This window comes from Lissotriton helveticus, chromosome 2_2 (genome assembly GCF_964261635.1).
Source record: "Lissotriton helveticus chromosome 2_2, aLisHel1.1, whole genome shotgun sequence".
Lineage (NCBI taxonomy): Eukaryota > Metazoa > Chordata > Amphibia > Caudata > Salamandridae > Lissotriton > Lissotriton helveticus.
In genome coordinates, this window is record NC_136060.1 from 428,267,996 (window position 1) to 428,283,595 (window position 15,600).

The window sequence follows — 15,600 nt, forward strand, 5'->3', positions numbered from 1 at the left end:
CTCCACATATCATTAACCTTGCACCAACCATACACCTTGAAGTTACGCACAATGTATCAATAAAAGAAGGGAAACATTATTTTTCTTTCTCTTTTTGTTTCATACCCATTTGCTTCTAAATCATACAGTCTCACTCGCCACTCATACATAAATGTCATAAATTTCGATCGATAAGTACAATTCCGTCACGTTTTTTTTTTTTTTACAAAGCAAAGTTTTCCGCAATACAAAATGACGACATGTCCTAGACTCGAACAGAGCCCATTCGCTCCTGTTCGGGGAATCGATCACCCCGGATTCCAGACCACCAAAGATTCACAAAAGAGACAGCCCAAAGACTGTCCTGCGATCATCAGACAGGAGAACCACGAACCCTCTTACAGACCATCCCATAGTCCTGTGCTGGTTGGGCAGGGGCGACTGGATGCGCAGCTCCAGGCCCCAAGCTTACCCAGTTGCTCCTAGGGCTTTTCCGAAGAGGATTTGGCAGAGTGAGCACCCCCTTGTGCAACACTAAGGCGTCCAATGTTGTCCCAACTAATCACCGAACAAGTCTGTGGGACATCTGCCCATGCAGTCACTCCACTGCCATGTCAGACCCCCAGATTCCCTGTGGTTCACTAACCACTACATTTCATACTCAGTGAACTGTTCCTTTGAGCCACTTCTCCAAAGTGCCCGTTCCAAAGTCAACAAAGGACTTACAATACAATTCACTCACCTGGTGCAGTCTGGTCTGATTGCAGGTTCTCCACTGCCAGCTCCTGAAGACCGATTCAGAAAAGGGGGTGGTGATGAACAGAGTGCCTGAATTAAGCAGACCACTCTTACCCAGTCCAAAGATCAGGGCTTGATCCATCACCGTTTTTTAGCTCACTGCACCATCCCAGCTCAGAACTTGGCTATATGCAAATTAGTCTGTTCCTGTCCCAGTGCATGATGGGAACAGGGCAAACCAAACTACCAAGCCAATTCTTGTACTGGGAAGGAAACAAGCTTCTGGGGACCGTTTTCTGCCATTTCAGGCGTCGTCGGCCCGGCTTGCTTGAATCCTGATGGTGCAGTGAGCAGGAGACTCATGTCTGAGCATACCCTTCCACTCCTATAGTGGCCAAAACGATTCACAAAGGGGGTGGTGATGGACAGAGCATCTGAATTAAGCAGAACATTCCTACCCAGTCAAAAGATCAGGGCTTGATCCATCACGTTTTTTAGCTCACTGCACCATCCCAGTTCAGAACCTGGCTATCAGCGTGATGACTCTGACAGGCTTTATTCCCAAGTTCATTATGAAATTCCTCATAAATGGATCACTTTCGACAACCACTGCCAACAGTTGCACCTCTAGCGCAATGGAATTCCAAAGGTTGAATGCCCTCTTTTCTGAATCGTTTTTGGCCACTATAGGTGTGGCAGGGTATACTCAGACATGAGTCCCTTGCTCACTGCTCCATCAGGATTCAAGCAAGCCGGGCCGACGAGGCTGAAATGCCAGAAACCGGTCCCCGGTAGCTTGTCTCCTTTCTGGTGAAGAATTGGCTTGGTAGTTTGGTCTGCCCTGTTCCCATGATGCACTGGGCCAGGGACAGACTAATTTGCATATAGCCAGGTTCTGAGCTGGGATGGGGCAGTGAGCTAAATAACGGTGATGGATCAAGCCCTGATCTTTGGACTGGGTAAGAGTGGTCTGTTTAATTCAGACACTCTGTTCATCACCACCCCCTTTCCTGAAGACCAACACGGTCAGTTCCCAGGTTACACCCGTAGGATTCCGGCGAGGGGTCACTAGCAGTTGGGGCTCCCTGATCGTGAGAGTGGAGTTCAGCGAGAATTATTAGCCAGTCCACCCCCACGACCAGAGCGCTCCCCCTAATGTCCTAATTTCACCCCGTAGTACGGGAGGACAACCCCATATGTGGAATCTCGGACAAGCCCCCACTTTTGTACTAGAAAAAATAAGTCTAATAGAGCCATACCCTCCAATAGCCCCAATACCAATTATCAAAAATCAGTCAGTTGGCAGTGAAGAAGGTCCAATCATTTATTCTAAATGGACTCTGCGCAGAGGAGCCTCCCCATCCACACCCAGTCAGTGTGACAAGAAGACTGCCAGTTCATATTCAAACAGGTCATTATATACTTTCAGTTCAACACACATAATCACTTGAAAAGGAAGAACACTTGGCCCCTTCGCTCCAGGAAGAAACTATATGTGGCACACATGATTAGTTCAAAGCTTAGCTATTCATTACTGGGCAGGTCAGGAAGGGTGACTCCCTTTCGTTCTCAGGCATGGGAGTACAGGCACAGCGTCTGCAAGAATGTGCTCATCCCACAAGAAAGGCAGATGTAACCTTGAGTTTCCTAAGTTAGAATCAATGGTCCATTCATAGCCCAGGCCGACCTTTTAGCAGTGGCAGGTCACGGGCTTTCCTAGCAAGAGCAAGAGGTACGGGGAAATTAAACCAACATGGTGTTTCTTCAGAAGAGGCACGATTCTTAATGTGTACATGATTCACAATGGAGGGGTTAACCTAAAATGGTATGCTAATATATTGGATACATTAGGCCAATATTATATGATATCGATTTTATATTTCATCAAGATGGAAGGCAAAATTTTGCAAGGGACATATTTACATATTGTATATAGCGCCTCTACCCCTGATGAGGCGTTGACGCAAGATTTAGATTTTGGTAGTCTTCGTTTTGGAGCCTGGCCTTGCACAATTGGATTTTGCATTTTTTTTTCAATCATGTCGGCAGCACAGGATGGAAATTGTTTTGATCGGATTCAGGTAGTTTCTGTTGAATCCAGTTGTCCACGGGGTGGATTTTGTGCACCAGCAGATCGGACGAGAACACATTTCCCGTTGCTTCAAGCTGCATCTTAACTTTGGTTATTGGTGTAGAAATGTGTCTATTGGTTTCAGTTGGCACTGCCATTTACCAGCAGAATGCCCGTTGTATTTTTTCCTTCTTGAACATAGTCCAGTGTCCAAAATGCAAACACTGGGTCCAGTACAAATCACCCACCACCTGACCAAAACGGAATTCAAGCCAGGTTTTTATGAAGTTTCAACTGTGCGTTGGTTCCCCGTTCCAGATGAAATTATTTTCGCCTGAAATTAGCTCCCATTCAGAACATTATTATTTTTTTTTTAAATATATGTTTATCGTCTCTTCTTCAGTGATCACGGGCCTCATTTATGAGGCTGTGCGTCACTTTTACGCCGCCGGTGCGTCACTTTTTGTGATGCACCAGTGGCATAAAAAATGCGTCATATTTACAAAGTGACGCTTCTAGGTAGATGCGTCACTTTGTAAACCTCTGCGCCACATTATACCTGCCTCAGGTATAATGCTTGCAAGGGGGGCGTATTGACACCAGAAAGGGTCGTAGAAGTGACGCCGTGAAATATATGAGATTTGACTGCGCCAATTCTAGGATGCCGCACAGCAGGTGTAAGACTGACGCAGGCCCTTTCACATGGGGCTTGCCCCATGTGAAAGAATGCATTGCTGGGGTTGCGTCACTTTTGTGACAGACTCTAGCAATGCGTCACTTTTGCGCCATACAGATACGTTAGAAATACTGACGTATCTGTAACTCCCTGCGACATGATGCGTCATACAGTAAATATGACACATCAATCATGTCGCAAGGAGGGCGCGCTGAGAAGTGATGCATCGCTGCTTTCACGCAGCGATATGTCACTTCTCATAAATGAGGCCCCACGTAGTTAGGCTGCTTCTGTTTTCAACTGAATAAGGCTTGTGTTTTTCGTACACAGATGACGATAGCTTGTCTGGGGATAAGAGTGATCTGAAAACACCTACTTCACAAATAAAGCAAAAGAAGTGACGGCACAGGTGAGTGGCACTTGAATAAGATATCAACTGTCCCCTCTGGACGCTTCAGATATTCGTGGTTAAATAACCAGTCCAGGATAATCAGCATTGTTTTAAACTATTGAAACCCAGCTGGGTTTCTAATGCACCTTCTACCCCCAGAGAATGGTACTTTTTGTTTTTATATATCCAAAATTCACATGTTACTGTGATTTCTTTTCGGTAGGACTATGTTTACTGCTCAACAGCTAGAAGAATTAGAAAAGGCTTTCAGTGACGCTCATTAACTGGATGTGTATGCCAGGGAAATGCTGGCCATCAAAACTGAACTTCTGGAAGACAGGATACAGGTGAGATCAGAGGATTTTGTTAGACACTCTTCTTACATGCACACAGGTACACACAAGCGTCCTCACACGCGTTCGATGGGGCAGCGCAGGAGTAGGCTCAGTGACTTGTTCTCTTTTTGCTAAGGATGAGTGGTTTCAAGAGGAAAGTTTTAGTGCTTCTTGAGGCTCTCCCACAACAGGATAGTTCAAGCTTTTGCGCTAGGTACCTGGGAGTTTTGAAATGCAGGGTTTTGTGCGTCAGAACGGCAATCATTAACTGAATTCGAGCTTCATAGGGCAAACATTTAAGGTATTTTAGGACTGGGTATATGTCCTCATATCATTTGGTACCTGTAACCAGTCTAGCCGCAGCGTTCAGTGATGCCCTTAGTGGAGCCAGGAATGGTTTGATATTTCTGAGTGTCCTCATCACGTGATTAGCTCCCTTACACACATTGCTGATGTGATTTTTCATATTCAGGTGCTTGTCCAGGGTGATTTCGAGAGATTTGGTTGAGTCTTTTATGAGAGGGGTGCAGTTGAAAGCAGTGAGGTGATTCAGCCACAGGTCAGGCTTGGTGATGTGGTTAGGAGGAAGGAATTCGGTTTTGGAGGTGATCAGCAGGAGATGGTTCACTGGTAATCAATTTAGGGTAGACGTTAGGGTAGTGTTGAGTGAGATGATGTTATTGGGGGATGAGATTTTAAGATAAAGTTGCGTGTCATCCGCATACATATGAAAGAGAATGTTCGTGGAATTTAGTGAATTAGCTAGTTGTTCCAAAAAATGGTTGAAGAGGATAGGAGAAAGGGCTGACCCTTGGGGGACACACATGAGTACTGGAGAAGGCTGGGAGAGGGAGTGGTTTGCCTTGACTCTGTGATCTGTGGTGAAGGAAGGACGAGAACCATTGTAGCACCCCACCCGTGAAACCCATCCTTTTCTTCAGAATGGATAGGATGTTGTCATGATTAACCATGTTGAATGCGGAGGAAAGGTCAAGAAGGATTAGGAGGCAGGAATCATTTTGGTCAAGCATTTTTAAAATGTCATCCATAACGTGACTGAGAACCGATTCCGTACAGTGCCCCTTTCGATAGCCGGATTGAAGCTGGTGTAGGAGTTGGAAGTTCTCTACGTGAGCACAAAGTTGGGATTGGACGCATTTTTCTAGCCAATGATGGTACAATGGTTGTAGGATAAATGACTTCGAGCAGGTGAACCTAGCCCAATTAATGTAAGAATGTATTCATTAGGAATCGTTTAGCTTCCAGTTTGAAAGCAATCATTGAGGATATTCAGCGTACTTCCAGAGGAAGAGAATTTCATATCTTTGGGGCAGCGCAGGAGAAGGCTCGGTGACTTGTTCTCTTTTTGCTAAGGATGAGTGGTTTCAAGAGGAAAGTTTTAGTGCTTCTTGAGGCTCTCCCACAACAGGATAGGTCAAGCCTTTGCGCTAGGTACCTGGGAGTTTTGAAATGCAGGGTTTTGTGCGTCAGAACGGCAATCTTTAACTGAATTCGAGCTTCATAGGGCAACCATTTAAGGTATTTTAGGACTTGGTATATATCCTCATTTCATTTGGTACCTGTAACCAGTCTAGCCGCAGCGTTCAGTGATGCCCTTAGTGGAGCCAGGAATGGTTTGATATTTCTGAGTGTCCTCATCACGTGATTAGCTCCCTTACACACATTGCTGATGTGATTTTTCATATTCAGGTGCTTGTCCAGAGTGATTTCGAGAGATTTGGCTGAGTCTTTTATGAGAGGGGTGCAGTTGAAAGCAGTGAGGTGACTCAGCCACAGGTCAGGCTTGGTGATGTGGTTCGGAGGAGATATGAGAAGGAAATCAGTTTTGGAGGTGTTCAGCAGGAGATGGTTCTCAGGTAACTAATTTTGGGTAGACGTTAGGGTAGTGTTGAGTGGGATGATGTTATTGGGGATGAGATTTTAAGATAAAGTTGCGTGTCGTCCGCATACATATGAAAGAGAATGTTTGTGGAATTTAGTGAATTAGCTAGTGGTTCCAAGAAAAGGTTGAAGAGGATAGGAGAAAGGGCTGACCCTTGGGGGACACACATGAGTACTGGAGAAGGCTGGGAGAGGGAGTGGTTTGCCTTGACTCTTTGTGATCTGTGGTGGAGGAAGGACGAGAACCATTGTAGCACCACACCCGTGAAACCCATCCTTTTCTTTAGAATGGATAGGATGTTGTCATGATTAACCATGTCGAATGCGGAGGAAAGTTCAAGAAGGATTAGGAGGCATGAATCGTTTTCGTCAAGCATTTTTAAAATGTCATCCATAACGTGAGTGAGAACCGATTCCATAAAGTGCCCCTTTCGATAGCCGGATTGAAGCTGGTCTAGGAGTTGGAAGTTCTCTACGTGAGCACAAAGTTGGGATTGGACGCATTTTTCTAGGAGTTTGGCTTTGGTGGGGATATTGGAGATAGGGCAAAAGTTATTGAGGTCAGCTTTATCTGTGTTAGTTTTTTTAGTTTAGGTGACACCTGAGCTGCTTTTAGGCAGTCTGGGATCATGCCTTGTGATAGAGAAGCGTTTACAATCCTTGTCCAGGTGGGGATGAGTGCATTCTTGATTTCTTTGAAGATGGCCGGGGGCAACGGGTCACTGAAGTGGTTACGTGGGTTGATATTCTGAAGAATCTTGTTGATGTCTTTTTCACTGAATGAGGTAAAGGTGCCCCATGATGCATTGTTCTTAGTGTTAAGGCTGATATGTTTGCACTTTTCTAAGAGGTCAAGGGGTCGTGCAGGCCCAGAAGATGGTGGGAGAGCCTTCTTCGAGGCGAGTTCAATGGTGATGAGTCTTAATTTCTCAGTGAAGAAAGCAGCAAGTTCATCGCATGAGGGTGGACTGCCTCCAGAGTCAGAGTGGTTTGGACCTTCCACTGATTGCTGTTTGACCAATTACAAAAGTTTCTTTGGGCTGTTAGCAGCTTGATCAAGTTGGTGTCTGAAGTTGTCAGCTTTAGCGCTCTTGATTTGTTTGCTGTAGAAGCTCCTAACATCTCTAAGGAGTTTTAGTTGGTATAGTGAGGGTTTGGATTTCCAGGACCATTCAACAGCCCTGAGGTTGCGGCGTTTCGTGCTTAGATTGTCATTGTACCAATGTTTGGATATTTGTGTTGAGGCATTTTTTTGATGGAGTGGTGCAATGTCATCCATGATGTAGAAAATGGTTGAGTTGTAGGAGTCGGTGAGTAACTGAACCTCAACCAAGTCATCTTGGGAGGAGAGGGCAGCTTTACAGTGGGCTGCTAGTTCATCTGAGTTTATTGATCTGAGGTCCCTTTTCCAGATCTCTGATTTCGTTGGTTGGCCCTTCCTCTTCGACACCTCTATGTTAATATAAAAGAGGATGCAGTGGTGGTCGGACCAGTCGCAAGGGGTAATGGTATCCAAAGGGATGGTCTGTCCTTTCGAGATAATGAGGTCTAGAGTGTCTCTTTTATTATGAGTAGGGTGGTCACAGTGCTTAATCAGTTCTTGATCAGTTAAGAATGATTTATGGCACGTTAACGCATGGTCATTGGGGTTAGACCAGTGAAGGTTGAAATCAACAAGGAAGATTTGGGAAATGGCTGAGTCAATGTCAATGTCTGTAATGTATGCCCACCCATAGGTATTTTATATTCTGTTGAACAGAAGTTACGGGTTCTCCTATGTTTCATTCATTTCAGGTTCTGAAAAGAAGATGGAATAGATGTGCTTCTGGTTAAAGAAGATGTATAACGTTTCAGTTTGCTTATGGTTCTTCCACGTTGGAGGATGACAGTTTGGACTTGATTTAATGTTATATTGGACTAAAATTTGAGCAAAGAAAGAGGCTCAGGAAAAGGAAATGGTGGTTATTATAGGGTCAAACAGGATATGAGAAGGATCATGGGAAATGTAGTTTATTTTGTGTAATTAAACATTTTCATTGGCTTCTGTGAGTAGCAATAAACGAAAGAGAAGCATAATCCTCGCCTCCGTGTCCTTAATAGAATTGAAAATTCTTGGCGTGAATGCTAGCAAATTTTTCTCTTAATGAACTCATGTCTAATGTGAGCAGGCAAATTCATGCTTTAAAAATGTTTGTCAAGAAATTCAAACTGGAAGCAACACTGCTCTCGAGTGTTGCCAATGCACAATTAAAATGAGGACGCCACTAAACTACATTATTGGACGTTCCGGCTCATAATTTTCTTGCATGCTTGATCAGAGTGATAACATATCTCAAACATGCCAAACAGAATATGCTTCCTTCTCTTCACTTTTTAACGACTTGTAAATTCTTTCTTTAAACAAACAACCCTTCATGAAGCAGCCATTTGTCATTTAATTCATCCTGAAACCCAAACATTAGTGATGGTGGTTCTCCTGTTTAAAAGCGGCAGCATTTACAATCCCAGTTTGAACCTAGCATTTCACTCTCAGTCGCACTGCTTACTTTATTGTGTAGAATTTCTTTGCACAACTTTCCAGGTTCTGTTAGAAATGAAGTTCAGTTGGTGTCTTAGTGGCTGGCTCTCACTTATCTAAAAGTTCACCTTTATCCTCCCAATTGTGAAGTGTGGCTAATTTGGTCCCTGGGGCTGTCTAAATGCAGTAGATGTTCTTATTCTCAAAGCCCAAAGGCATTATGGGACATATAGTGTATAAAATCTGATTAGTGGTGACGAATGTAGAAAACTGTTAAATAAAATGAAATTTCCGCATGACTTGTTGGTCATAATGAAGATGTCCATAAAAAGTAATTCTCAATTGAACAATGGACTAATCTGACTCTCTTAATATAGATGAGAGGACTACAGATCATCAACGTTTTGAAACACTGCCCAAGGCACAGTACTCAATGATCTTGATATCTAGATCTAACAGGATGTTTTGGAATCCTTGTGAATTTCTCATACATTTTGGAGTTAGTTCATCTCATTCAAACATTCTATTACTGTGTTAAACTGTAATATAAGGTAACATTATTTTCTTATAAGTCGCCTCTCCAAGTCTCCTCCTCTTGGGTCTGGTGGTACAAATGCCAACACTGTCCATTGGAAATGTTTTTCAGAGTGATGATCCTCCCAAAAATGGTTAGCTAGTGGGGCAGTAGTGACTTTGCGCCTAATGTGAGACTTGTGTTGTGTAATTCTCTGTCTTGGTTCTTGGTTGGTTTCACTATATAGTGTTTGTTGCATGGGAAGTGCATTCCATATACTACATTCATAGTTTTGCAATTAGAGAAATCTGTATGTCTCAGTTTAATATCTTTATGGGCAAAGTATGTACCTTCAATGGTTTGGTTATAACATGTGCATGTGCCAAATTTACGATGTTTTTATATTGGTGTAAAGTTCCACAATTGTCTCAGATTACTTGTGAGTGTTGATGGTAAAAAATAATTGGTGGTCGCAGAAATTAATTTGAGCGCCCACAGATTAAGTGAATTTATTAAAGGATACTCAGCATTGCCAATTCAATTGTTTTCTATTGTTAGTGGCCTAGCCTTGCTGTCATGGTATTAGCTCAACCTCTGCTTCACTTTCTAAAAGTGGCATTTTCAAAATAGTACATTAAAATACAACGTGACTATTAGATTGGATTTTAAATAACTATTCATTTGAGACTTTGAATCATTAGCCTAGCTATTCCCTAGCTGAATGTATGCATTTTAACATGTTCTAATGTAACCTATTAAACAGGCCAGCCAGCATGAGCACAGGGAAAAAATGAGTTAGGAGTTTTTTTACCGTCAGGAAATAAAATCTTAAAAACATACGTCCTACTTTTTGAGTACCATCCACTCTGCACCATTGGCATTTAGGGTTTAACTTAGTGATGACTTAAAAGTCAGAAAGCACTGTAGAAGATTTGAAAGGAAATGGCGAAAACACTATCTGCCTGAAGATAGAAAAATCTACAAAGACATCTTAAAAGCTCACTATATACAGGTGAGGGAGGCTAAGAAAAACTTCCTCCGGGATGAGGTCGAATCAGCCCAGAATAAAGGAAAATAAATTTTCACTGTAGTGCAATCTTTCACTTCCCCTAAAGCTGGTAACAATGAAGGACCACATACGGCGCAGTGGACTAGGCAGGTTGCGTAATTCTTTCATAACAAGATCACTATAATTCAACAAGCATTTAATAACATCTCTGAGGAGGCCCCGACCTTCTATCACGGGACAAATGGAAAGTTTGTCTCATCTGAGCTCCCTACATTGCTATCTTTCCCTGAGTTACAATTAGAGGAGTCACTTTCTATTCCTCAAAGCATAAAGTCAGGATCTCTAACTGACCCCTGCCCGGGGAAAAAAAAATTATAAGCATCTACCATCAATCCTAAAGTTAATGAGATATTTAATCTATCCCTCTCTTCCGACAAAATGCTGCAAATTTGGAAGCTGGCAAAAAACGTACCTCTTTTTAAAAATACTAATGCCGATCATAACAATCCGACTAATTAGAGGCCTATTTCCCTGTTTCCCGCCTTATCTAAAGTACTATAGAAACATGTAAACAGAGCACTCCAAAAGATTATTGAAGACAGAAAGCCGTACACAACTCACAATCAGGATTTAGGCCACATTATAGCACAAAATCTGCTCTGTTGGAGGTGACAGAATTTATAAAGGGAGAACTGGATCAGGGTGGAAAAGCAGTTCTGATTTTACCCGATCTGTTGGCGGCCTTTGATACGGTCTCACACAAGAGACTTCTTGGTAGACTACTGAACATTGGATTGGGTGGGACCGCTCTGGCCTGGGTGATCACCTTCTTGGAAAATAGGACTCAGGAAATGTGGCTACCCCCTTTTTCATCTCCCATATCCGCTGTGAACGTGGGTGTCCCCCAGGGTTCTATCCTTAGTCCCACCCTGCTCAATATCTATCATCCCTGCACCACTGGTAGAGTAAGAAGGTGCAAACATTGTTTCATATGCAGATGACACACAATTGATTTTCACTTGTGACAAAGGATCTGACTTTGACAGTGCAAGTAGTAGATCCTGCCTCACAAAGGTGTTCAATTGGCTATAGATAAATCAGTTGCAGTGCAACCCAGATAAAACAGAAGTGGTGTTCTTTGGTCAACCTGAAACCTATAATTGGAGCACATGGTTGCCAAAGGGCTTGTCTTCCTCTCCTTCAGCTAAGGAGAAAGTAAAAAACTAGGGCATCGTCATCGACAATGCTTTCTCTATTCGCTCTTGGATTCAAACTTTAACAGGTGCCTGTTTTGGCACTCTCTGTATGTTGAAACAGTTCCTGCCACTACTATTGCCAGTCAGTATGAAGATTGTGGTGCAAGCCCTTGTGACATCAAAACTAGACTATGTCAACAGTTTGTATCTTGGCCTTCCCAACTGCCATGTCCAGCGCCTACAAGTAGTGCAAAATGCGGCTGCCAGAGCAATTGTGAGACCTAAACACAGGTATAGTGTGACCCCCATTTTAAGATACTTGCACTGGCTGAGCATGAAGGAAAGAATCCATTTCAAAGCTATGGTAATTTTTTTAAAGCCTTTTATTGCTTAGGTGCCACCTACCTAAACAAGCGTGTAAACCGGTATATTCCAACTAAATCCCTAAGATCTTCAAATGCAAATCTTGCCCTCATTCACAAATCATGCCTAGCACTTACGGAGGAAGATCGTTTGGTTTCCTTGGTGCACGGATGTGGAACAATTTACTGTAATTCCAGAGATCAATCACTGACCTGCTAACCTCTAGCAAGAATCTTAAAACCTGGCCTTTTAAAAATGTGCCCTTCCTCGGCTATCTGCAACCTACCGCCTCTTTGCGCCAGGACACTCAAGCAAGTTTGGGCCTGGAAAAGGGTATTTTGCAGGTTGAATTTGGAGTTTTAAAACTGGCCTACTAAGCTGCAGTGGCAGGCCTTGAGAAATGTTGCCCCTTTAGTGGTGGCAGAATATGTGCTGCAACCCACTAGTGACATTTAACTTACAGGTCCTGTGTATGCAGAGAACGATATACTAGGGACTTGTAAGTAAGTTAAATATAACAATTTGGGGTTTAGCCAATTCTACATGGTTTTAAGGGTAGAGTACATACTCTGGGCACTGAACGTACACCAGCTATAAAATACAGCAACAAGTGGGGTGTGGTGATCATGCAAAACAGGCATTTTCTAATGCTTCTTTTATGGACTTTCATCTAAAATAGTAACTGTTATACATGCAAAATAGACATTGTTCGCTATTTCTAATATGCTAATTTCCTAAAACTGATCCCAAGGAAACCAAATAAACCATGTATACTTAGGTTCCTATCTGGAACACATTGTACCCTATTGTAGCTAATAGACATTTCTTACTGTACAGAAAGCCAAAAGGATTGTTTGTGGTATAAAAAGCTGACCATTCTTCCACTTCTTTTCACTCCAAGAGGGCTGCAATCTTTGTGTGAGCAGGTGGCCATTTTTTAGTGAGTTTTGACACAAAGAAACGAGTAGTGGAACAAGGCCAAACCTCTAGGTGATTCCTATTGGCTTGCTAATTTTGTTAGTCATGCTCCTGTGTTTAAACTATGTTTCCAGGTAATAATAATTTAAAGCCAAAGGTTATTTGCCCCAATAGGAATCATATTTGTCTGTGATGTGCATTACAAATAAAAAAGTGTTTCTATAACTGTTTTAAGAGTACCTGCCTTCTAGGGGTATGCAATGCTTATTTTTTTCCAATAATAATGCAAGGCTGTGGCTGCCGTAAAAATATATGAAAAAATAACATAACACCAGCTTACAAAGGCCCGACCTATTGTCTTTGCCAATACTTGTTAAGGTCTGGCTTGACAGCACAGTTGTCGCCAGACAATAATGTTAAAATCACCAGGACAGGGACTTTGGCTTCGCCCATTGTTGGGATCCCGGAGTACATGTTTTGATTGGACTGAGGTTGTATCCTTCCATAAAAAAGTGCTTGACCTTTTAATGCTAATAAACTGTCTTAGATAACTATATAGTTTTCTCTTGTAGCAGAGCAGATGGGTGGAGGGCAGTTATTACCCTAAATAAAATTTTAAATCTGGCTTGACCGTGCAACTCTTATCTGTCCTGATGGGGTCAACAAAAAAGAGCTTTCTGAGTCCTACTGAGACAGGAGTTTAGGCTGCACACACACAATGGTCCCCCTGAGTGCAGCATTTGATTGGGTTGAATTTGTGCGCTTCCACTAATAAGATTATATTTATTGCACTTTTTGGCTAGGGACAAAGTTTATATTTGATGCAGCAAGACTGGGTTGCTTATTTTGGCAGCCAATGATCATGGCTATAGGCCTGATCGATTTATTATGAAATGTTATGATAAAGCCACTAGGCCTGCTGTATGTATTGTGAAAAGCATATGTTAAAGTTGATAGCCCTGTAAGTGTGGATTGGTACTACTCCATCTTTACCCTACAAATAGGTATTCTGTTGCATGGCATTTCACAGATTACTGTAGTAAGCAAGGGTTCTGACATTGAACACCCACTCTGACAAATCCTGGGGGGCTTATTTTGATGATTCTTGTTAGACACTGTTGAGAGGTATATTGTTTTGCAAGCTGTATTTTTCTACATATTTGTAATTTTATAACCATGGATGTTAATTCCTCAAAATATCAAGGGTAGCAGAAGTGACATCCTATACCTTTTGACCTTAATGACACAGCAGGAAGCAACATCATATGACCTTTGACCCTGAGCGAGTAAAACAGACCTTTTCTAGGAGGCTTCCTCCTTTTCCGAAAAAAACTTGAAAAGAATGGGGTGAAATAGTGAATTTTAGGCCAACATTTTCACATACATTTGTGAAAATGCCATAAGTATACATTAAATATTTAAATCGATTCATGGTGTGGTAGATCCAGTGAAACTTAAAGTTCTCCAGGAGTTGACCCGTTTTTTCAAAATGTGGTATTGGTGCCCCCATATGTCAAAAATTATCTCTATTTTGCCAGTGCCTGCATTTTGTATGTGTGCTCCCTTATATTAGAAATGACAGAAAATGTGGCAGTGGCAGAAATACGCGATGTATCCCTTCCATATGACACCTCTGAGGTCAGTGGTCGCAAAGGCAGTCCCAGATGTTGCTAAGGGCACGCCAGGGTTCACAGAAGCGACCCCAGCAACTCCTAAATGACTTCATGTTCATAACTGTATACATGATGGTTGCCAGTTTACGTGCACTTGAATAGACTGGTGTTGGTTAAAATGTAAAGCCAATATAAAAATGAAAAAGCGTTATCAGTTCATTTTTAAAAGCACGCTATAGTACATAGGTTTGATCTGTTAAGTATGTAATGTTATGACAAAGCCAGTAGGACTGACAAACTTTTTTGGGAAAACATTTGTTAAAAACAATTGGGTTTTACGGATGGATTGTTATTACACTGTGCTAAAGTCTGTAGGCAAGTACTTTGGTAATTGGAATTTCACAGATTTCTGCAGTAGACAAGAGTTTTGGTGTTGGTGATCCACCTGTGGGGATAGAAGATACGCACTACAGTTATCCTTATTAGGCTCGCTTAAGAGGGATAGTATTTTGCTTTGCCAACTGCAACTTTGTAAATATGTGTAGTTTTATGACTGTATGCCAAAGGATTGCCGTATGGAAAACTTATGCTCTGTACAGTGGGCTTAAGCCTATATGTCTCATTCTTTATTATGAAAAGTTACAATAAATGCTGTAAGCCTAACATATTGATTGCAAAAATCATATGTTAATGTCAATAAGCACTTAAAGGTGGGGTAAATGCCTATTGACAAGAGAGTTTTTTGTTACCTGGAATCCCGTAGATTGCCTTAGTAGGTAAGGCTTTTGGTGTTGGTTACTCCTTCTGACAAACCATGAGTATAGAAGATTTGAGAGAATCTTGTTAAGCCTTGTTAGGCAAGACAATGTTCTGCTTTGCCAAATGTAATTCTGTACACATTTACAATTTCATGACTTGTATATCTTATGGTGCCTTGTGGGAAAGCATATACTCAGTACAGTAGGCATGAGTTGGTTATGGCGACAAGCCATTCTTAAAAGCTACAGGTCTGTTTGGTTCACTGGGAAACATATTTCTGATGCCATAGGTCTTTTCTCATTAATATGAAAAATTATGATGAACACATTAGGCTGACACATTGATTGTGTAAACGATAGGCTAATATTAGCAGGCATTCAAGGGTGGATTGTTATTCCTTTGTATTAAAGCCTACAGATAAGTACTTTGTTACCCAAAATGTCAAATTATCTTTATAGGAAATGATTTTGGTGTTGTTTACTGACTCTTTGAACCCCCTAGGGGGAGAAGATTCGCACTATAATAATTCTTGCTAGTAGTGTTCTGTGTATGTGTCATTTACAATCTTCTTCCATCCATGACAAGGAATTTCATGGGGTAAAGGTTTAGTCTGCATCA

General features: G+C 42.0%; 1 protein-coding gene across 4 annotated transcripts in view; it reads left to right on the top strand.

Moving 5' to 3' along the window:
* Positions 1-15,600, top strand: part of LOC144821874 (uncharacterized) — a 350,489-nt gene that overhangs the window by 103,248 nt on the left and 231,641 nt on the right. For 2 of the 4 annotated variants that reach the window (XR_013608485.1, XM_078679030.1), the window contains exons 2-3: positions 3,795-3,873; positions 4,079-4,202. The exons of 1 other annotated variant lie outside the window; for it this stretch is intronic. The gene's annotated coding sequence lies outside the window, so the exon portion shown is untranslated. The remainder of the gene's footprint in view (positions 1-3,794; positions 3,874-4,078; positions 4,203-15,600) is intronic. One more of the 4 variants, XM_078679031.1, reaches the window with a different exon arrangement.